The sequence below is a fragment of the Oncorhynchus nerka genome, linkage group LG20 (assembly GCF_034236695.1).
Source record: "Oncorhynchus nerka isolate Pitt River linkage group LG20, Oner_Uvic_2.0, whole genome shotgun sequence".
Classification (NCBI taxonomy): Eukaryota; Metazoa; Chordata; class Actinopteri; order Salmoniformes; family Salmonidae; genus Oncorhynchus; species Oncorhynchus nerka.
In genome coordinates this window covers 15,897,092-15,920,301 of record NC_088415.1, presented here as the reverse complement: position 1 = coordinate 15,920,301, position 23,210 = coordinate 15,897,092, and the positions used below count along the sequence as shown (strand labels likewise).

General features: G+C 45.5%; 1 protein-coding gene across 1 annotated transcript in view; it reads right to left on the bottom strand.

The window, feature by feature from the left end:
- Nucleotides 1–3,698: 3,698 nt before the first annotated feature.
- The window catches only part of LOC115123110 (ERC protein 2-like), a 513,551-nt gene continuing 494,039 nt past the window's right edge, over nucleotides 3,699–23,210 (bottom strand). Inside the window, exon 18 of the mRNA XM_065005262.1 lies at nucleotides 3,699–5,255. The gene's annotated coding sequence lies outside the window, so the exon portion shown is untranslated. The remainder of the gene's footprint in view (nucleotides 5,256–23,210) is intronic.

Sequence of the window (23,210 nt, the reverse complement as noted above, 5' to 3'; positions counted from 1 at the left end):
TCTGAGTCTATGAGAGAGAGAGAGAGAGAGAGAGAGAGAGAGAGAGAGAGAGAGAGAGACAGAGAGAGAGACAGAGAGAGAGAAAGAGAGAAAGAGAGAGAGAGAGAGAGAGACAGAGAGAGAGAGAGAGAGAGAGACAGAGAGAGAGAGAGAGAGAAAGAGAGAGAGAGAGAGAGAGAGATAAAGAGAATGAGAGAGAGAGAGAGAGAGAAAGAGAGAGAGAGAGAGAGAGAGATGCCAGAACCGGACAAGAACCTGACACCCTCAGCACACAGGGGGACAAACATCTGCCTGGAGGTGACAGCATCCCCTCCCACATATGCCCCCCTAGGCACAACTATGACAACATAACCAACAAAAACGGTTCACAACTCCTGCAACTCTGTCGCACGCTGGGTATGTACATAGTCAACGGTAGGCTTCGAGGGGACTCCTATGGTAGGTACACCTATAGCTCATCTCTTGGCAGTAGTACTGTAGACTACTTTATCACTGACCTCAACCCAGAATCTCTCAGAGCGTTCACAGTCAGCCCACTGACACCCCTATCAGACCACAGCAAAATCACAGTCTACTTAAACAGAGCAATACTCAATCATGAGGCATCAAAGCCAAAGGAACTGAGTAACATTAAGAAATGCTATAGATGGAAGGAATGCAGTTTGGAAACCTACCAAAAAACAATTAGGCAACAACAAATTCAATCCCTTTTAGACAATTTCCTGGGTAAAACGTTCCACTGTAATAGTGAAGGTGTAAACCTGGCAGTAGAAAATCTTAACAGTATATTTGACCTCTCAGCTTCCCTATCAAATCTAAAAATCTCAAATAGAAAACCGAAGAAAATTAACAATAATGACAAATGGGTTGATGAAGAATGCAAAAATCTAAGAAAGAAATTGAGAAACCTGTCCAACCAAAAACATAGAGACCCGGAAAACCTGAGTCTACGCCTTCACTATGGTGAATCACTAAAACAATACAGAAATACACTACGGAAAAGAAGGAACAGCATGTCAGAAATCAGCTCAATGCAATTGAAGAATCCATAGACTCTAACCACTTCTGGGAAAATTGGAAAACACTAAACAAACAACAACACGAAGAATTATCTATCCAAAATGGAGATGTATGGGTAAACCACTTCTCCAATCTTTTTGGTTCTATAACAAAGAACAAAGAGCAAAAACATATACATGATCAAATACAGATCTTAGAATCAACTATTAAAGACTACCAGAACCCACTGGATTCTCCAATTACATTGAATGAGTTACAGGACAAAATAAAAACCCTTCAACCCAAAAAGGCCTGTGGTGTCGATGGTATCCTCAATGAAATGATCAAATATACAGACAACAAATTCCAATTGGCTATACTAAAACTCTTTAACATCATACTTAGCTCTGGCATCTTCCCCAATATTTGGAACCAAGGACTGATCACCCCAATCCACAAAAGTGGAGACAAATTTGACCCCAATAACTACCGTGGAATATGTGTCAACAGTAACCTTGGGAAAATCCTCTGCATTATTATTAACAGCAGACTCGTACATTTCCTCAATGAAAACAATGTACTGAGCAAATGTCAAATTGGCTTTTTACCAAATTACCGTACAACAGACCATGTATTCACCCTGCACACCCTAATTGACAACCAAACAAACCAAAACATAGGCAAAGTCTTCTCATGCTTTGTTGATTTCAAAAAAGCCTTCGACTCAATATGGCATGAGGGTCTGCTATACAAACTGATGGAAAGTGGTGTTGGGGGTAAAACATACGACATTATAAAATCCATGTACACAAACAACAAGTGTGCGGTTAAAATTGGCAAAAAACACACACATTTCTTCACACAGGGTCGTGGGGTTAGACAGGGATGCAGCTTAAGCCCCACCCTCTTCAACATATATATCAACGAATTGGCGCGGGCACTAGAAAAGTCGGCAGCACCCGGCCTCCCCCTGCTAGAATCCGAAGTCAAATGTCTGCTGTTTGCTGATGATCTGGTGCTTCTGTCACCAACCAAGGAGGGCCTACAGCAGCACCTAGATCTTATGCACAGATTCTGTCAGACCTGGGCCCTGACAGTAAATCTCAGTAAGACCAAAATAATGGTGTTCCAAAAAGGTCCAGTCACCAGGACCACAAATACAAATTCCATCTAGACACTGTTGCCCTAGAGCACACAAAAACTATACATACCTTGGCCTAAACATCAGCGCCACAGGTAACTTCCACAAAGCTGTGAACGATCTGAGAGACAAGGCAAGAAGGGCATTCTATGCCATCAAAAGAAACATAAATTTCAACATACCAATTAGGATTTGGCTAAAAATACTTGAATCAGTCATAGAGTCCATTGCCCTTTATGGTTGTGAGGTCTGGGGTCCGCTCACCAACCAAGACTTCACAAAATGGGACAAACACCAAATTGAGACTCTGCACGCAGAATTCTGCAAAAATATCCTCCGTGTACAACGTAAAACACCAAATAATGCATGCAGAGCAGAATTAGGCCGATACCCACTAATTATCAAAATCCAGAAAAGAGACGTTAAATTCTACAACCACCTAAAAGGAAGCGATTCACAAACCTTCCATAACAAAGCCATCACCTACAGAGAGATGAACCTGGAGAAGAGTCCCCTTAGCAAACTGGTCCTGGGGCTCTGTTCACAAACACAAACACACCCTACAGAGCCCCAGGACAACAGCACAATTAGACCCAACCAAATCATGAGAAAACAAAAAGATAATTACTTAACACATTGGAAAGAATTAACAAAAAAACAGAGCAAACTAGAATGCTATTTGGCCCTACACAGAGAGTACACAGCGGCAGAATACCTGACCACTGTGACTGACCCAAAATTAAGGAAAGCTTTGATTATGTACAGACTCAGTGAGCATAGCCTTGCTATTGAGAAAGGCCGCCGTAGGCAGACATGGCTCTCAAGAGAAGAAAGGCTATGTGCTCACTGCCCACAAAATGAGGTGGAAACTGAGCTGCACTTCCTAACCTCCTGCCCAATGTATGACCATATTAGAGAGACATATTTCCCCCAGATTACACAGATCCACAAAGAATTCGAAAACAAATCCAATTTTGAAAAACTCCCATATCTACTGGGTGAAACACCACAGTGTGACATCACAGCAGCAAGATTTGTGACCTGTTGCCACGAGAAAAGGGCAACCAGTGAAGAACAAACACCATTGTAAATACAACCCATATTTATGCTTATTCATTTTATCTTGTGTCCTTTAACTATTTGTACATTGTATATATATATATAATATGACATTTGTAATGTCTTTACTGTTTTGAAACTTCTGTATGTGTAATGTTTACTGTTAATTTTTGTTGTTTTTCACTTTATATATTCACTTTGTATGTTGTCTACCTCACTTGCTTTGGCAATGTTAACACATGTTTCCCATGCCAATAAAGCCCTTGAATTGAATTGAATTGAGAGAGAGAGAGAGAGAGAGAGAGAGAAAGAGAATGAGAGACGGACAAAAATATTGATTTAGGGAGACCATGAAAAAGGGAAACAAAATCACACTATTGTTTCAATCTCAGAAAAGTTGATGATTTCAAAATATCCACTGATTATTAACATAACTATTGATAAAATTCATGTTAAATTATGTTTGTGATTATCTGATAAAGATACATTCTCCGGACAGTTGAGAAAAACGCCACACTTTTATTGAACGAGAAACTAATATTGACCATGGCAACACACTGTATAACAAGTCAATAGCAGAGTTTGAGCATATTGAGACCTCACGCTGTTCACACGCACGCACGCAGCACGCACGCACGCACGCACGCACGCACGCACGCACACGCACACACACACACACAGAGAAAACTGTACAAGCTAAACACTTACTGCTGGTTCAGTAGAACGGAGATCATGTCACCTTCAAACACCACGACATCCTCAATAGTAAACTGATATGTATAGACAACTCGTCCCCTGAAAGCAGCACTCTTCAATCTCTGATTCCAAAATGATGATTGGGGAGTGCTGACTTCAACATGGATACCTAAATACTGCCACTCCAATGCATGTTGCAATTAAACTAGTCAATAAATACACTACTAAATAAAACATCACCCACAAGCAGAAACACACAACTGATACAAACCTCAAAGAGAACAGTACTCAATCTGTTTCAGATGTAGAAAAACAAACACAACATGATACTCGTTAGTCAAACAAAGTACAGCAGGGGGAGAGAAAAACACAAGAGAAAAAACAACCTCTAAACAGATCCTAGTTTGATTTCCTCAGAGGGTTTTGTTTGGTCACAGTTTATACCCTTCACCCGGAGAGGGACGAAGTTGCCCCTAGACACTGGTCTGAGGTCAGTTGTGTTTTCCCACTTGATAGTTAAGGATTTTGAAAGGGCACTGATCCTAGATCAGTTCCTATGGACATCGTCTACCCGGAGCACTGTCAACCAAGAGAGCTGTCCAGTGATAGGATGACAGGAGTGTTTTCAGACTTAAGAACATTCAGAGAAAGGTAGCATACACAGAACACTTCTCTGAGTTCTCTTTGAGGGTTCTAGAGTAATAGGAACCCGGTTCCCCTCTCAGTGTCTCTCTGCTGACAGGGAGTGGCCCCTTTGGCACGGTACATTGAGAAGGTCCATGTGGATCTGAGGTCCATGTTGTGGACCATGCTAATGCTATCCGTATGGGCTACGTAAACAAACCCACATCAGGATTTGCTCTCTCCCATAGTCTTTCAAGGGCTCACAAACTATCTAAAAAAAATGACACACAAAAAAATTATGTTTGGTCACTCTCAATGGTCCTTTCTGATTGGTCCTTCTGGTTTTTAGGCTGACTAGTTTGTTGTCTAGGATTTATCAGTCAGTCAGTGAACCTGGCAGGGGCAGCGAGATGATTGGTTGACTGTTGGAGAGTTAAAGTCGTAGTTCATAAGTACAGTGGAAACAGTCAGGGTTACATGTCCAACGGAGCCTCGGAGGTCATGGGACTTTACGAAGGTCATGGGACTTTACGAGTCTTGGCTCTCTGATTGTCAAACACTGGGAGGAAAGACAGCAACTCTGCAACGGAAGGCGGGAAAAGGATTGTCTTCAACCATGGCAGGTGGGCAGGATCCTGGGACTCTGCTGCAGCCAGTCTGGTCCCTGGATCAGTAGAGCTGCTCCACCGGGATGAACAGGAGTGTGTGTTTGGTTCAAAACCCGGCTCACCAGCAGCTGTAGGGAGACATAGAAAGAACAGGCATCAGTGTGAGAGAACACTTTATAAAACACGCACATGAAGAAGGGTGTTTCATCAGAGCTTGTTATGTGGATTAAAGGAAACCTCAGCCAACTCCCCAGTGCTTCGTAACAGGCACCACGTCACATCTACCTACCAGAGCAGCATAAACAGACATCAGCCAGTGATGGAGAAATCAACTCAAACGGTTTCTTCCATACAAGCGTGTTTGGTTTTTTTCTTAGTTATAGCATGACTGTTTTGTCCCACTAACAGTCTGGCAAGTCTCCAGATCTCCTTAAGAATGCGTTAAATGCATTTGGCACAGACCCAAACATCGAGTGCTCATTTGTAACAAACTAAAATCGGAATGTGTCTGTTACTTAGGTCTTTGTTGAGAAACCAGCCAGCAACAAAATCAAGTCCAGGATCTCATTTGTGGGTTGAGTTTAAAAAACAATGATGTATGCCATATACAGATGTAGGATCTTAATTTGATCACCTGTTACAGGATAACTTTCCTGCAATGCAAAACAAACGTGTAGTGTATTTTAGGTTTAAAAAGGGTTCTGAAGTTTGTAATTTCAACTTAGAACATTCAGACTTGATTTTCCCTTGCGAAAAATGAATTAACCCCTACAAAAATGTCCATTAATTATAATCCATATAATAACTCACATTTCCTGCAGCTGAATTATTATTTTCCTGCTATACGAAACTGGCTCAAATTAAGATCCTACATCTGTAAGACCAGGGCGCCCCATTGGCTGAGCAAACAGTTCTCAAAATAACCACCAATCAAGAACGGCGATCCCATCAGTCACTCGGGAAAGGCTAGAAAGGAGAACAAACACAACTAGGAGAGCAAGAAAAGAGGGGGAGAGAACAGACAGAAAGAGAGAAAGAGTTAAAGCTAGACTGAAAGGCGGACCATGTAGACTCGAGGGTGAAATGAAGAGTGCAGAATCCTGTGGAATTTGTTCAGGTCTGCAGGGCTTCTGGTTCTCTTCCTGTCTCCCTCTCTCTGGCTGCTGATTGGCTGCCGGGCCGAAGACCACCATCCATTACAGACGTAAATAAATAAACAGCCTCAGCAATTAAACCAAGTGCCATCATTTGTTATGCGACAGGGAGTGCTGTGTGTGGGTTAGTGTGTGCCTCATATGTGTGTGTGAGGCTTTCCTCAGGTTACCGTGCCGTCGTCTGCACTTTAATTAATGATTTTGGGGCCCAAGAATCAACAAATAGGGCCGCGGCAGGCAGAACCCAGGCAGGAAGGCAGGGCCCAGGCTGACAGGGCCCAGGCAGCCAGGCAGGGCTGTGTTTGTTTCCCTGTTCTTTCTGTCTCCCTACAGCTGCTGGTGAGCCGGGTTTTGAACCAAACACACACTCCTGTTCATCCCGGTGGAGCAGCTCTACTGATTGAGGCAGACAGGGCCCAGGCAGAAAGAAGGGGCCCAGGAAGGCAGAAAGGCAGGAACCAGGCAGGCAGGAACCAGGCAGGCAGGAACTAGGCAGGCAGGCAGGGACCAGGCAGGCAGACAGGGCCCAGGCAGGCAGACAGGGCCCAGGCAGGCAGACAGGGACCAGGCAGGCAGACAGGGACCAGGCAGGCAGACAGGGACCAGGCAGGCAGACAGGGACCAGGCAGGCAGACAGGGCCCAGGCAGAAAGACAGGGCCCAGGCAGAAAGACAGGGCCCAGGCAGGCAGGGACCAGGCAGGCAGGAACTAGGCAGGCAGGAACTAGGCAGGCAGGCAGGGACCAGGCAGGCAGGCAGGGACCAGGCAGGCAGACAGGGACCAGGCAGGCAGACAGGGACCAGGCAGGCAGGCAGGGACCAGGCAGGCAGACAGTGACCAGGCAGGCAGACAGGGACCAGGCAGGCAGACAGGGCCCAGGCAGGCAGAAAGGTTCCCAAGGCACGCCTGCATGACCCTATGCATGTTTGGGTGCATGCATGTTAGTGTCTGTGGTTGCTATTTTATATTGAAATAACTTTAACACAACTGGACAATCTGAATAGATTCCACCCTAGATAGTTATAGGGTGCGAGATAAGAGAGTGGCTCTTATCTCGCACCCTATAACTATCTAGGGGAAACTGCATCCAATGCATAACAGTAGGGTCATGCTCTCCCATGCTTAGACACAAAATGTCTGCTCTGTTTCAACAAGGTGGTGCTACTGTGCAGCTATACACTGAAACTGAAACTGGAAGGGCTCTTTGACAAAATATGGATACCACACATGGGGTTGCTAGACTACTTAGCATTCTTATTGTATGTTGAGAGGCTGCTCCCACATACTGTAGAATGGCAGCGGCCAATATTCCTGTAGATACTCCACATTAGCAGAGAATGAGGTAAGTTACCCTCTTAAACGGTAAAGTACTTCATAATCCTCAGATGGACAGCTCTAGATAAACTTGAAACGTAATCATCACAACTTCTCCCACAATATGTAAAACGTTTTGGCATCTGGGTGGGTAATGTCTGTGTGTATAATTGAAATTCCTCTTTTTTTTTTGATCTACTACTCTTATCGACATCAGAAAACTGACCTTATCTAACGATGTTTCCTCCCTGCTTATAATAGACTACACAGGACATTATCCATCTTAATCACTGTCCTTCCTTCCTACTTCCTCTCATCCCTTCATCTTTCCTTCACTCCTCTTATAGGTCCATTAGTTCTCTCACCCTCCCACCACCACACCTCCGTCGCACACTCCTCCCATCCCGCCTCCTCCTGTACACTCCTCCCATCCCGCCTCCTCCTGTACACTCCTCCCATCCCGCCTCCTCCTGTACACTCCTCCCATCCCGCCTCCTCCTGTACACTCCTCCCATCCCGCCTCCTCCTGTACACTCCTCCCATCCCGCCTCCTCCTGTACACTCCTCCCATCCCGCCTCCTCCCATCCCGCCTCCTCCTGTACACTCCTCCCATCCCGCCTCCTCCTGTACACTCCTCCCATCCCGCCTCCCCTCCCATGTACACTCCTCCCATCCCGCCTCCTCCTGTACACTCCTCCCATCCCGCCTCCTCCTGTACACTCCTCCCATCCCGCCTCCTCCTGTACACTCCTCCCATCCCGCCTCCTCCTGTACACTCCTCCCATCCCGCCTCCTCCTGTACACTCCTCCCATCCCGCCTCCTCCCGTACTGTGCTACCATTCCGCCTCCTCCTGTACACTCCTTCCATCCCGCCTCCTCCTGTACACTCCTCCCATCCCGCCTCCTCTTGTACACTCCTCCCATCCCGCCTCCTCCCATACTGTGCTACCATCCCGCCTCCTCCTGTACACTCCTCCCATCCCGCCTCCTCCTGTACACTCCTCCCATCCCGCCTCCTCCTGTACACTCCTCCCATCCCGCCTCCTCCTGTACACTCCTCCCATCCCGCCTCCTCCTGTACACTCCTCCCATCCCGCCTCCTCCTGTACACTCCTCCCATCCCGCCTCCTCCTGTACACTCCTCCCACAGTAACTGTGGTTCAGACAAGGGTTGAGTCTTTCCCAAATTAATACTTGTTAACTTTTCCATAGCATACAGCATGCTAGATAATCATGTTTAAGATACAAGTGTCTAACTGCTGCCATACCAGCATTAAGGCGCTGTGTGTGTTTGCGTGTGTGCAGGCATGTGTGTGAGTGGACCGATACATCATTGTGCCCATACGTACATGGGATACTCGTACGTGCAGTAGGAGTCAATTTAAAAAAAAAAGACATCTTGAGATTCCTGAACCAACTTTACAGTGATGTACACCTGAAGATAACCAGCTTGGTCTGAACAGAGGAGTTTGGGGTCATCTGGGTAATCAGTCTAATGACAGGAGCTAAAGACAAGGGGACCGAGGGAGAGGGACACAGGAGACTGTCTATCTGTCTGTGTGTCTGCCAGCCTCTGCCTTCCTACCTGTCTGCCAGCCTGCCTGTCTGTCGGGGGATTGAATACCGACCAAAAACGTCTGTATTTGAGTGAGTCGGCTGCTCTTGACTCTTTTTTTGTCTTTAAGTGGTACTAATGTAAACAGCTTGTAAAAAGGATCCTTGCAGAGTTTGGGGACCACCTATGTACGAACTCAGCTCTTTCACTAGCAATTATCCTATGACTCTTGTTCTTTTTCAGATTTTTTTAGTTGTTGCCTAAATTCAATTACCGGCACAAAGTTATCCCTCACTCTACCAAGCGGAGAGATGTAAAATCAGCCATTCTGTAGGATGAAGGGGGAGGGAAATGTAAAGGGAGACAAGTGACAGCTAAGCCTACTTATGGTCCCAGAGTATTTTCTGTCCAAACAGAAATAAATCCATTTATAAAACAAGGTGGAGGAACCTATAGATATTTCCAAATGGAGTTAAAAGTCACAGATCCTCAAATGGGCAGGCAGAGGACGATGCAGCCCATTGACTCTGCTCCACATTACAACAGGTGAGAGTCACTCTACAACAGGTCAGGCAAACACTCTACTCCACACTACAACAGGTGAGAGTCACTCTACTCCACACTACAACAGGTTAGACAGTCACTCTACTCAACACTACAACAGGTAAGACAGTCACTCTGCTCCACATTACAACAGGTGAGAGTCACTCTACAACAGGTCAGGCAAACACTCTACTCCACACTACAACAGGTGAGAGTCACTCTACTCCACACTACAACAGGTCAGACAGTCACTCTGCTCCACACTACAACAGGTGAGAGTCACTCTACTCCACACTACAACAGGTGAGAGTCACTCTACTCCACACTACAACAGGTCAGACAGTCACTCTGCTCCACACTACAACAGGTGAGAGTCACTCTACTCCACACTACAACAGGTCAGACAGTCACTCTGCTCCACATTACAACAGGTGAGAGTCACTCTACAACAGGTCAGACAGTCACTCTGCTCCACACTACAACAGGTGAGAGTCACTCTACTCCACACTACAACAGGTCAGACAGTCACTCTGCTCCACACTACAACAGGTGAGAGTCACTCTACTCCACACTACAACAGGTGAGAGTCACTCTACTCCACACTACAACAGGTCAGACAGTCACTCTGCTCCACACTACAACAGGTGAGAGTCACTCTACTCCACACTACAACAGGTCAGACAGTCACTCTGCTCCACATTACAACAGGTGAGAGTCACTCTGCTCCACATTACAACAGGTGAGAGTCACTCTACAACAGGTCAGACAGTCACTCTGCTCCACACTACAACAGGTGACAGTCACTCTACTCCACACTACAACAGGTCAGACAGTCACTCTGCTCCACACTACAACAGGTGAGAGTCACTCTACTCCACACTACAACAGGTCAGACAGTCACTCTGCTCCACACTACAACAGGTGAGAGTCACTCTACTCCACACTACAACAGGTCAGACAGTCACTCTACTCCACACTACAACAGGTGAGAGTCACTCTACTCCACACTACAACAGGTGAGAGTCACTCTACTCCACACTACAACAGGTGAGAGTCACTCTACTCCACACTACAACAGGTCAGGCAAACACTCTGCTCCACATTACAACAGGTGAGAGTCACTCTACTCCACACTACAACAGGTGAGAGTCATTCTACTCCACACTACAACAGGTGAGAGTCACTCTCTCCACACTACAACAGGTGAGAGTCACTCTACTCCACACTACAACAGGTGAGAGTCACTCTACTCCACACTACAACAGGTCAGACAGTCACTCTGCTCCACACTAGAACAGGTCAGACAGTCACTCTGCTCCACACTACAACAGGTCAGACAGTCACTCTGCTCCACACTACAACAGGTCAGACAGTCACTCTGCTCCACACTACAACAGGTGAGAGTCACTCTACTCCACACTACAACAGGTTAGACAGTCACTCTGCTCCACAATACAACAGGTCAGACAGTCACTCTGCTCCACACTACAACAGGTGAGTGTCACTCTACTCCACACTACAACAGGTCAGACAGTCACTCTGCTCCACACTACAACAGGTGAGAGTCACTCTCTCCACACTACAACAGGTGAGAGTCACTACACACTACAACAGGTGAGAGTCACTCTACTCCACACTACAACAGGGGAGAGTCACTCTGCTCCACACTACAACAGGTCAGACAGTCACTCTGCTCCACACTACAACAGATCAGACAGTCACTCTGCTCCACACTACAACAGGTCAGACAGTCACTCTACTCCACACTACAACAGGGGAGAGTCACTCTACTCCACACTACAACAGGGGAGAGTCACTCTACTCCACACTACAACAGGTGAGAGTCACTCTGCTCCACACTACAACAGGTCAGACAGTCACTCTGCTCCACACTAGAACAGGTCAGACAGTCACTCTGCTCCACACTACAACAGGTCAGACAGTCACTCTGCTCCACACTACAACAGGTGAGAGTCACTCTACTCCACACTACAACAGGTTAGACAGTCACTCTGCTCCACACTACAACAGGTGAGAGTCACTCTGCTCTATACTACAACAGGTCAGACAGTCACTCTGCTCCACAATACAACAGGTGAGAGTCACTCTACTCCACACTACAACAGGTTAGACAGTCACTCTGCTCCACACTACAACAGGTCAGACAGCCACTCTGCTCCACACTACAACAGGTGAGAGTCACTCTACTCCACACTACAACAGGTGAGAGTCACTCTACTCCACACTACAACAGGTGAGAGTCACTCTACTCCACACTACAACAGGTGAGAGTCACTCTACTCCACACTACAACAGGTCAGACAGTCACTCTGCTCCACAATACAACAGGTGAGAGTCACTCTACTCCACACTACAACAGGTTAGACAGTCACTCTGCTCCACACTACAACAGGCCAGACAGTCACTCTGCTCCACAATACAACAGGTTAGACAGTCACTCTACTCCACACTACAACAGGTTAGACAGTCACTCTACTCCACACTACAATAGGTCAGACAGTCACTCTGCTCCACAATACAACAGGTTAGACAGTCACTCTACTCCACACTACAACAGGTCAGACAGTCACTCTGCTCCACACTACAACAGGTGAGAGTCACTCTACTCCACACTACAACAGGTCAGACAGTCACTCTGCTCCACACTACAACAGGTGAGAGTCACTCTACTCCACACTACAACAGGTCAGACAGTCACTCTACTCCACACTACAACAGGTGAGAGTCACTCTACTCCACACTACAACAGGTGAGAGTCACTCTACTCCACACTACAACAGGTGAGAGTCACTCTACTCCACACTACAACAGGTCAGGCAAACACTCTGCTCCACATTACAACAGGTGAGAGTCACTCTACTCCACACTACAACAGGTGAGAGTCATTCTACTCCACACTACAACAGGTGAGAGTCACTCTACTCCACACTACAACAGGTGAGAGTCACTCTACTCCACACTACAACAGGTGAGAGTCACTCTACTCCACACTACAACAGGTCAGACAGTCACTCTGCTCCACACTAGAACAGGTCAGACAGTCACTCTGCTCCACACTACAACAGGTCAGACAGTCACTCTGCTCCACACTACAACAGGTCAGACAGTCACTCTGCTCCACACTACAACAGGTGAGAGTCACTCTACTCCACACTACAACAGGTTAGACAGTCACTCTGCTCCACAATACAACAGGTCAGACAGTCACTCTGCTCCACACTACAACAGGTGAGAGTCACTCTACTCCACACTACAACAGGTCAGACAGTCACTCTGCTCCACACTACAACAGGTGAGAGTCACTCTACTCCACACTACAACAGGTGAGAGTCACTCTACTCCACACTACAACAGGTGAGAGTCACTCTACTCCACACTACAACAGGGGAGAGTCACTCTGCTCCACACTACAACAGGTCAGACAGTCACTCTGCTCCACACTACAACAGATCAGACAGTCACTCTGCTCCACACTACAACAGGTCAGACAGTCACTCTACTCCACACTACAACAGGGGAGAGTCACTCTACTCCACACTACAACAGGGGAGAGTCACTCTACTCCACACTACAACAGGTGAGAGTCACTCTGCTCCACACTACAACAGGTCAGACAGTCACTCTGCTCCACACTAGAACAGGTCAGACAGTCACTCTGCTCCACACTACAACAGGTCAGACAGTCACTCTGCTCCACACTACAACAGGTGAGAGTCACTCTACTCCACACTACAACAGGTTAGACAGTCACTCTGCTCCACACTACAACAGGTGAGAGTCACTCTGCTCTATACTACAACAGGTCAGACAGTCACTCTGCTCCACAATACAACAGGTGAGAGTCACTCTACTCCACACTACAACAGGTTAGACAGTCACTCTGCTCCACACTACAACAGGTCAGACAGCCACTCTGCTCCACACTACAACAGGTGAGAGTCACTCTACTCCACACTACAACAGGTGAGAGTCACTCTACTCCACACTACAACAGGTGAGAGTCACTCTACTCCACACTACAACAGGTGAGAGTCACTCTACTCCACACTACAACAGGTCAGACAGTCACTCTGCTCCACAATACAACAGGTGAGAGTCACTCTACTCCACACTACAACAGGTTAGACAGTCACTCTGCTCCACACTACAACAGGTCAGACAGTCACTCTGCTCCACAATACAACAGGTTAGACAGTCACTCTACTCCACACTACAACAGGTTAGACAGTCACTCTACTCCACACTACAATAGGTCAGACAGTCACTCTGCTCCACAATACAACAGGTTAGACAGTCACTCTACTCCACACTACAACAGGTTAGACAGTCACTCTGCTCCACACTACAACAGGTCAGACAGTCACTCTGCTCCACACTACAACAGGTTAGACAGTCACTCTGCTCCACACTACAACAGGTCAGACAGTCACTCTGCTCCACACTACAACAGGTTAGACAGTCACTCTGCTCCACACTACAACAGGTCAGACAGTCACTCTGCTCCACACTACAACAGGTGAGAGTCACTCTGATCTATACTACAACAGGTCAGACAGTCACTCTGCTCCACAATACAACAGGTCCGATGTCGCTTGGAAGCTAGTATGTAATCTGTTGATGAAAGAGTAAGGGCTAGATTCGATCCGGAGAGCAGCAGACCGCGTTATAGCACGACTGACATTTAAAGGCAATGATCCCAGGTTCAGTGAGATGCATTTAAGGCAAACGCTGCATATGTCAGCTCAGATGGAAATGACCTTTAAATGTCAATTGCGCTGTCGTGTGGATCTTCTAGGTCTTTGTGTCTTTGTGATTATAATAAAACATCTCCTTTGTATAATATTACATAATATTATATCCTTTACTTTACAGTAGTCTATACTCCAGGCCCCAATAAATCTGATTTTGTAGCGGTCAACTTATGAAGAGGTTAATGTGTGGCAATCAGAAGAGGTTAGCTGGTAACTATTCGACAAACTATGCCAACACGCATAACTTTGAATAGAACACATAACACGCACACACACACACACACACACACATACACATTGAGCATCATTAAACCGTTTTTGATGTCTCCCATAACACTATAAATGTTGCTTTGCCACCCTGTTGCACAATAAAAACACAGACATGTACCAACATAAAAGTGTATGAACGTGCGCGCACACGATGTACGCGTACACAAACATTGGAACAGGGCCCTTTTTCAAACCCTGATGAAAAAAATATGGTCTCCATCAACCAGCCCAGAGAGGCAGAACATCTCCCATGGAACAATTGCTTCAAGAGCTCTCTCTCTTTTTTTGCCTGACTTTTACAACTTCCTCCTGGTCCGGGCTGTAGTTCTAACCCAAACAAAACTCCATTTTTTAGTTATTGGCCCTCATGGCATGTAATGGAGAATCAAGCTAATTATCCCTACAGCTGTTTTCACTTGCTTTTTATGTAAGCAATACCTGGCTGATCCAGGGAGCAACAGTGAGGCCCTTCTTAGTGCACCGCTCCAGGCCTCGAGGCCTGTTGGAATTAGAGAGCAAAATGCCGGCTTTTCCTCCCCAGCACCCCCACCCAATACTGCCCCCCCACCTACCTCAACCATGAATCCCCCTCTCACACACACTCACAACTCCCCCCCATTTCCAATGCCCCCCACACACACACCTCTCAACCCAACCTTTGATTTCCAACAAAACTGCTATTGAACAATTAAGAGGAATCAGGAGAGAGAGAGAGAGAGAGAGAGAGAGAGAGAGAGAGAGAGAGAGAGAGAGAGAGAGAGATAGAGAGAGAGGGAGAGAGAGAAAGATAATGTGAGAAATATTGTTTGATTTCTCCTTCTGAAGCAGTGAGCAGATTAATTAGAAATAGGAATAAGGGTGTGGCTTAGCTTAAATTGGAACAATCGCTCACTGAGGAGAGGAGAAAAAGGCGGGAGGGAGAGAGAAAAAGAAAACAATCCCTGGCTGGCTAATTACATAATTTCCTTCATCTGAGCAAATACACGCTGAGTGAAAGCAAGCGTGAGCTAGCGGCACAGATGCTAGGCTGAGAGGTGCTGATGTTAGCTAGTGTTACAGATGCTAGGCTGAGAGGTGCTGTTAGCTAGTATTACAGATGCTAGGCTGAGAGGTGCTAATGTTAGCTAGAATTACAGATGCTAGACCGAGAGGTGGTAATGTTAGCTAGTATTACAGATGCTAGGCTGAGAGGTGCTAATGTTTGCTAGTATTACAGATGCTAGGCTGAGAGGTGCTAATGTTAGCTAGTATTACAGATGCTAGGCTGAGAGGTGTTAATGTTAGCTAGTGTTACAAATGCTAGGCTGAGAGGTGCTAATGTTAGCTAGTATTACAGATGCTAGGCTGAGAGGTGATGTTAGCTAGTATTACAGATGCTAGGCTGAGAGGTGCTAATGTTAGCTAGAATTACAGATGCTAGACCGAGAGGTGGTAATGTTAGCTAGTATTACAGATGCTAGGCTGAGAGGTGCTAATGTTTGCTAGTATTACAGATGCTAGGCTGAGAGGTGCTAATGTTAGCTAGTATTACAGATGCTAGGCTGAGAGGTGCTAATGTTAGCTAGAATTACAGATGCTAGGCTGAGAGGTGCTAATGTTAGCTAGTATTACAGATGCTAGACTGAGAGGTGCTAATGTTTGCTAGTATTACAGATGCTAGGCTGAGAGGTGCTAATGTTAGCTAGTATTACAGATGCTAGGCTGAGAGGTGCTAATGTTAGCTAGTGTTACAGATGCTAGGATGAGAGGTGCTAATGTTAGCTAGTATTACAGATGCTAGGCTGAGAGGTGATGTTAGCTAGTGTTACAGATGCTAGGCCGAGAGGTGCTAATGTTAGCTAGAATTACAGATGCTAGGCTGAGAGGTGCTAATGTTAGCTAGTGTTACAGATGCTAGGCTGAGAGGTGCTAATGTTAGCTAGTATTACAGATGCTAGGCTGACAGGTGCTAATGTTAGCTAGTATTACAGATGCTAGGCTGAGAGGTGCTAATGTTAGCTAGTATTACAGATGCTAGGCTGAGAGGTTCCTACAAGAGCTCTTTGTCACTTCCCACGTGCCGGGTTGTGACGACAACTCACACTTATGTTTAATAAATGTATAGTGTGTGTGACCTGCTTACATTGATGGCTGACCCTGGTGCTAGAGGGGGTACGCAGCTGGAGGTTGAATGTTTGAAGGGGTACGGGACTATAAAAGGTTTGGGAATGACTGCTCTAGGAAAAAGGTGTCTAGATGGAATTTGTATTTGTGGTCTTGGTAACTTGACCTTTTTTGAAACACCATTATTTTTGTATTACTGAGATTCACTGTCAACAGAATCCGTGCAGAAGATCTAGGTGTTCTTGGTTAAGGACAGAAGCACCAGCTCAGCAGCAAACAGAGTTCAGATTCTAGCAGGGTGAGGTCGGGTGCTGCAGACAGTTCTAGTGCCCTCGCTAATTCGTTGATTTATATGTTGAAGAGGGTGGGGCTTAAGCTGCATCCCTGTCTCACCCCACGACCCTGTGGAAAGAAATCGCTTTGTTTATTGCCAATTTAAACCGCATACTTGTTTGTGTACATGGATTTTATAATGTCATATATTTTCCCCCAACACTTCCTCCATAAATTTATATAGCAGACCCTCGTGCAAAATTCAGTCAACAGATTTTTGGAAATCGACAAAGCATGAGTAGACTGCTTTTCTTTTGGTTTATTTGTATGTCAATTAGGGTGTGCAGGGTGAATACGTCTGTATTTTGTCCCGTAGCTCATTCAATGTAATTGAAGAATCCAGTGGGTTCTGGTAGTCTTTAATAGCTGATTCTAGGATTTGTAATTGATCATGTATATGTTTTTAGCTGTTTGTTCTTTGTTATACATCTCCGTTTTGATTAGATGACTCTTCATGTTGTTTGTTTAGCGTTTTACAATTTACCAGAAGTGGTTAGATTCTATGACCTCAGGTTTTCTGGGTCTCTAGGTTTTTGGTTGGATAGGTTTCTCAATTTATTTCTTAGGTTTTTGATTTCTTCATTAAACAATTTGTCATTTTTATTTAAAAAAAATGTAGGTTGTCTGATTGACATTTTTAGATTCGATAGGGATGCTAAAAGGTCAAAAATAGTGTTTAGGCTTTCTACTGCCAAGTTTCACCTTCACTACTGCAGTGAAACATTTTGTCCCGGAATTTGTCTAAAAGGGATTGAATTTGTTGAATCTCTCTCATGATAGAGGGCTAGTTTCAGTGGGATGGTGGTGAGTTCTCTGTACAGCCAAGGTGTGCCAACCTCTAAAACTGATAGGGGTGGAATCTGCAGCCCCTACTCCTTACTAAGGTGCAGGTTGTTTTGACACCCCCCCACACACACACACATAATATGCACGCACACACACACGAATGCACACACGCCCGTCACAGACACATCACAGAGAAGGGGAGTAAATGAAGGTTTTGGCAGGAGAAGAAGTTCAAATATTAATTTGTGACTTCAAACGCTTAAGGCAAGAGAGAGCATATGTTGATAAAAGTGTATAATGTTCATGCAGGTCCTAAGTACAGGTTTGAGAAACGACAATAAATGGTAGCGTGGAATTTCATATATTTTTTGTCATGGGCTTTCTTTCTCCCTCGCTATTCACTCTCCTCCTTCTGTTCACTCTGATTATCTATGTCACTGTCTTCTTTGTTTCCCTACTTCTACTGAGCTGATCTCTTCCTATACTAGTCTACTGTCCTACACTAGTCTACTGTCCTACACTAGTCTACTGTCATATACTAGTCTACTGTCCTACACTAGTCTACTGTCCTATACTAGTCTACTGACCTACACTAGTCTACTGTCCTACACTAGTCTACTGTCATATACTAGTCTACTGTCCTATACTAGTCTACTGTCATATACTAGTCTACTGTCCTATACTAGTCTACTGTCATATACTAGTCTACTGTCCTATACTAGTCTACTGTCCTACACTAGTCTACTGTCCTATACTAGTCTACTGTCATATACTAGTCTACTGTCCTACACTAGTCTACTGTCCTATACTAGTCTACTGTCCTACACTAGTCTACTGTCCTATACTACGAAAACATGCGGTCTCTCCTTCACTGCAGCCGAGGTGAGTAAGACATTTAAACGTGTTAACCCTCGCAAGGCTGCAGGCCCAGACGGCATCCCCAGCCGCGCCCTCAGAGCATGCGCAGACCAGCTGGCCGGTGTGTTTACGGACATATTCAATCAATCCCTATACCAGTCTGCTGTTCCCACATGCTTCAAGAGGGCCACCATTGTTCCTGTTCCCAAGAAAGCTAAGGTAACTGAGCTAAACGACTACCGCCCCGTAGCACTCACTTCCGTCATCATGAAGTGCTTTGAGAGACTAGTCAAGGACCATATCACCTCCACCCTACCTGACACCCTAGACCCACTCCAATTTGCTTACCGCCCAAATAGGTCCACAGACGATGCAATCTCAACCACACTGCACACTGCCCTAACCCACCTGGACAAGAGGAATACCTATGTGAGAATGCTGTTCATCGACTACAGCTCGGCATTCAACACCATAGTACCCTCCAAGCTCGTCATCAAGCTCGAGACCCTGGGTCTCGACCCCGCCCTGTGCAACTGGGTACTGGACTTCCTGACGGGCCGCCCCAGGTGGTGAGGGTAGGCAACAACATCTCCTCCCCGCTGATCCTCAACACGGGGCCCCACAAGGGTGCGTTCTGAGCCCTCTCCTGTACTCCCTGTTCACCCACGACTGCGTGTCCACGCACGCCTCCAACTCAATCATCAAGTTTGCGGACGACACAACAGTGGTAGGCTTGATTACCAACAACGACGAGACGGCCTACAGGGAGGAGGTGAGGGCCCTCGGAGTGTGGTGTCAGGAAAATAACCTCACACTCAACGTCAACAAAACTAAGGAGATGATTGTGGACTTCAGGAAACAGCAGAGGGAACACCCCCCTATCCACATCGATGGAACAGTAGTGGAGAGGGTAGCAAGTTTTAAGTTCCTCGGCATACACATCACAGACAAACTGAATTGGTCCACTCACACTGACAGCGTCGTGAAGAAGGCGCAGCAGCGCCTCTTCAACCTCAGGAGGCTGAAGAAATTCGGCTTGTCACCAAAAGCACTCACAAACTTCTACAGATGCACAATCGAGAGCATCCTGGCGGGCTGTATCACCACCTGGTACGGCAACTGCTCCGCCCTCAACCGTAAGGCTCTCCAGAGGGTAGTGAGGTCTGCACAACGCATCACCGGGGGCAAACTACCTGCCCTCCAGGACACCTACACTACCCGATGTTACAGGAAGGCCATAAAGATCATCAAGGACATCAACCACCCGAACGAACCACTGCCTGTTCACCCCGCTATCATCCAGAAGGCGAGGTCAGTACAGGTGCATCAAAGCTGGGACTGAGAGACTGAAAAACAGCTTCTATCTCAAGGCTATCAGACTGTTAAACAGCCACCATTGAGTGGCTGCTGCCAACACACTGTCATTGACACTGACCCAACTCCAGCCACTTTAATAATGGGAATTGATGGGAAATGATGTAAATATATCACTAGCCACTTTAAACAATGCTACCTTATATAATGTTACTTACCCTACATTATTCATCTCATATGCATACGTATATACTGTACTCTACATCATCGACTGCATCCTTATGTAATACATGTATCACTAGCCACTTTAACTATGCCACTTTGTTTACTTTGTCTACATACTCATCTCATATGTATATACTGTACTCGATACCATCTACTGTATGCTGCTCTGTACCATCACTCACTCATATATCCTTATGTACATATTCTTTATCCCCTTACACTGTGTATAAGACAGTCGTTTTAGAATTGTTAGTTAGATTACTTGTTGGTTATCACTGCATTGTCAGAACTAGAAGCACAAGCATTTCGCTACACTCGCATTAACATCTGCTAACCATGTGTATGTGACAAATAAAATTTGATTTGATTTGATTTGATTTGATACTAGTCTACTGTCATATACTAGTCTACTGTCCTATACTAGTCTACTGTCCTATACTAGTCTACTGTCCTACACTAGTCTACTGTCCTACACTAGTCTACTGTCCTATACTAGTATACTGTCCTACACTAGTCTACTGTCCTATACTAGTCTACTGTCATATACTAGTCTACTGTCCTATACTAGTCTACTGTCCTACACTAGTCTACTGTCATATACTAGTCTACTGTCATATACTAGTCTACTGTCCTACACTAGTCTACTGTCCTATACTAGTCTACTGTCCTACACTAGTCTACTGTCCTACACTAGTCTACTGTCCTATACTAGTCTACTGTCCTACACTAGTCTACTGTCCTACACTAGTCTACTGTCCTATACTAGTCTACTGTCCTACACTAGTCTACTGTCCTGCACTAGTCTACTGTCCTACACTAGTCTACTGTCATATACTAGTCTACTGTCCTACACTAGTCTACTGTCCTATACTAGTCTACTGTCCTACACTAGTCTACTGTCCTACACTAGTCTACTGTCATATACTAGTCTACTGTCCTATACTAGTCTACTGTCCTACACTAGTCTACTGTCCTACACTAGTCTACTGTCCTACACTAGTCTACTCTCCTACACTAGTCTACTGTCCTACACTAGTCTACTCTCCTACACTAGTCTACTGACATACACTAGTCTCCTCTTCTACACTAGTCTACTGTCCTACACTAGTCTACTGTCCTACACTAGTCTACTGTCCTACACTAGTCTACTCTCCTACACTAGTCTACTGTCCTACACTAGTCTACTCTCCTACACTAGTCTACTGACATACACTAGTCTCCTCTTCTACACTAGTCTACTCTTCTGCACCAGTCCACTCTCCTACACTAGTCTACTGACATACACTAGTCTACTAACCTACACTAGTTTCCTCTTCTTTAAACTAGTCTCCTCTCCTACACTAGTCTACTGTCCTACACTAGCTACTGTCCTACACTAGTCTACTGTCCTACACTAGCTACTGTCCTACACTAGTCTACAGACATACACTAGTCTACTGTCCTACACTAGTCTACTGTCCTACACTAGTCTACTGTCCTACACTAGTCTACTGTCCTACACTAGTCTACTGTCCTACACTAGTCTACTGTCCTACACTAGTCTACTCTCCTACACTAGTCTACTGACATACACTAGTCTCCTCTTCTACACTAGTCTACTCTTCTGCACCAGTCCACTCTCCTACACTAGTCTACTGACATACACTAGTCTACTCTCCTACACTAGTCTACTGTCCTACACTAGTCTACTCTCCTACACTAGTCTACTGACATACACTAGTCTCCTCTTCTACACTAGTCTACTCTTCTGCACCAGTCCACTCTCCTACACTAGTCTACTGACATACACTAGTCTACTCCCCTACACTAGTCTCCTGTCCTACACTAGTCTACTGTCCTACACTAGTCTACTGTCATATACTAGTCTACTGTCCTATACTAGTCTACTGTCCTACACTAGTCTACTGTCCTACACTAGTCTACTGTCCTATACTAGTCTACTGTCCTATACTAGTCTACTGTCATATACTAGTCTACTGTCCTACACTAGTCTCCTCTTCTACACTAGTCTACTGTCCTACACTAGTCTACTGTCCTACACTAGTCTACTGTCCTACACTAGTCTACTGTCCTACACTAGTCTACTGTCCTACACTAGTCTACTGACATACACTAGTCTCCTCTTCTACACTAGTCTACTGTCCTACACTAGTCTACTGTCCTACACTAGTCTACTGTCCTACACTAGTCTACTGTCCTACACTAGTCTCCTCTTCTACACTAGTCTACTGTCCTACACTAGTCTACTGTCCTACACTAGTCTACTGACATACACTAGTCTCCTCTTCTACACTAGTCTACTGTCCTACACTAGTCTACTGTCCTACACTATTCTACTGACATACACTAGTCTCCTCTTCTACACTAGTCTACTGTCCTACACTAGTCTACTGTCCTACACTAGTCTACTGTCCTACACTAGTCTACTGACATACACTAGTCTCCTCTTCTACACTAGTCTACTCTTCTGCACCAGTCTACTCTCCTACACTAGTCTACTGTCCTACACTAGTCTACTGACCTACACTAGTCTACTGACATACACTAGTCTACTAACCTACACTAGTCTACTGACATACACTAGTCTCCTCTTCTACACTAGTCTACTCTTCTGCACCAGTCCACTCTCCTACACTAGTCTACTGACATACACTAGTCTACTCCCCTACACTAGTCTCCTGTCCTACACTAGTCTACTGTCCTACACTAGTCTACTGTCATATACTAGTCTACTGTCCTATACTAGTCTACTGTCCTACACTAGTCTACTGTCCTACACTAGTCTACTGTCCTATACTAGTCTACTGTCCTATACTAGTCTACTGTCATATACTAGTCTACTGTCCTACACTAG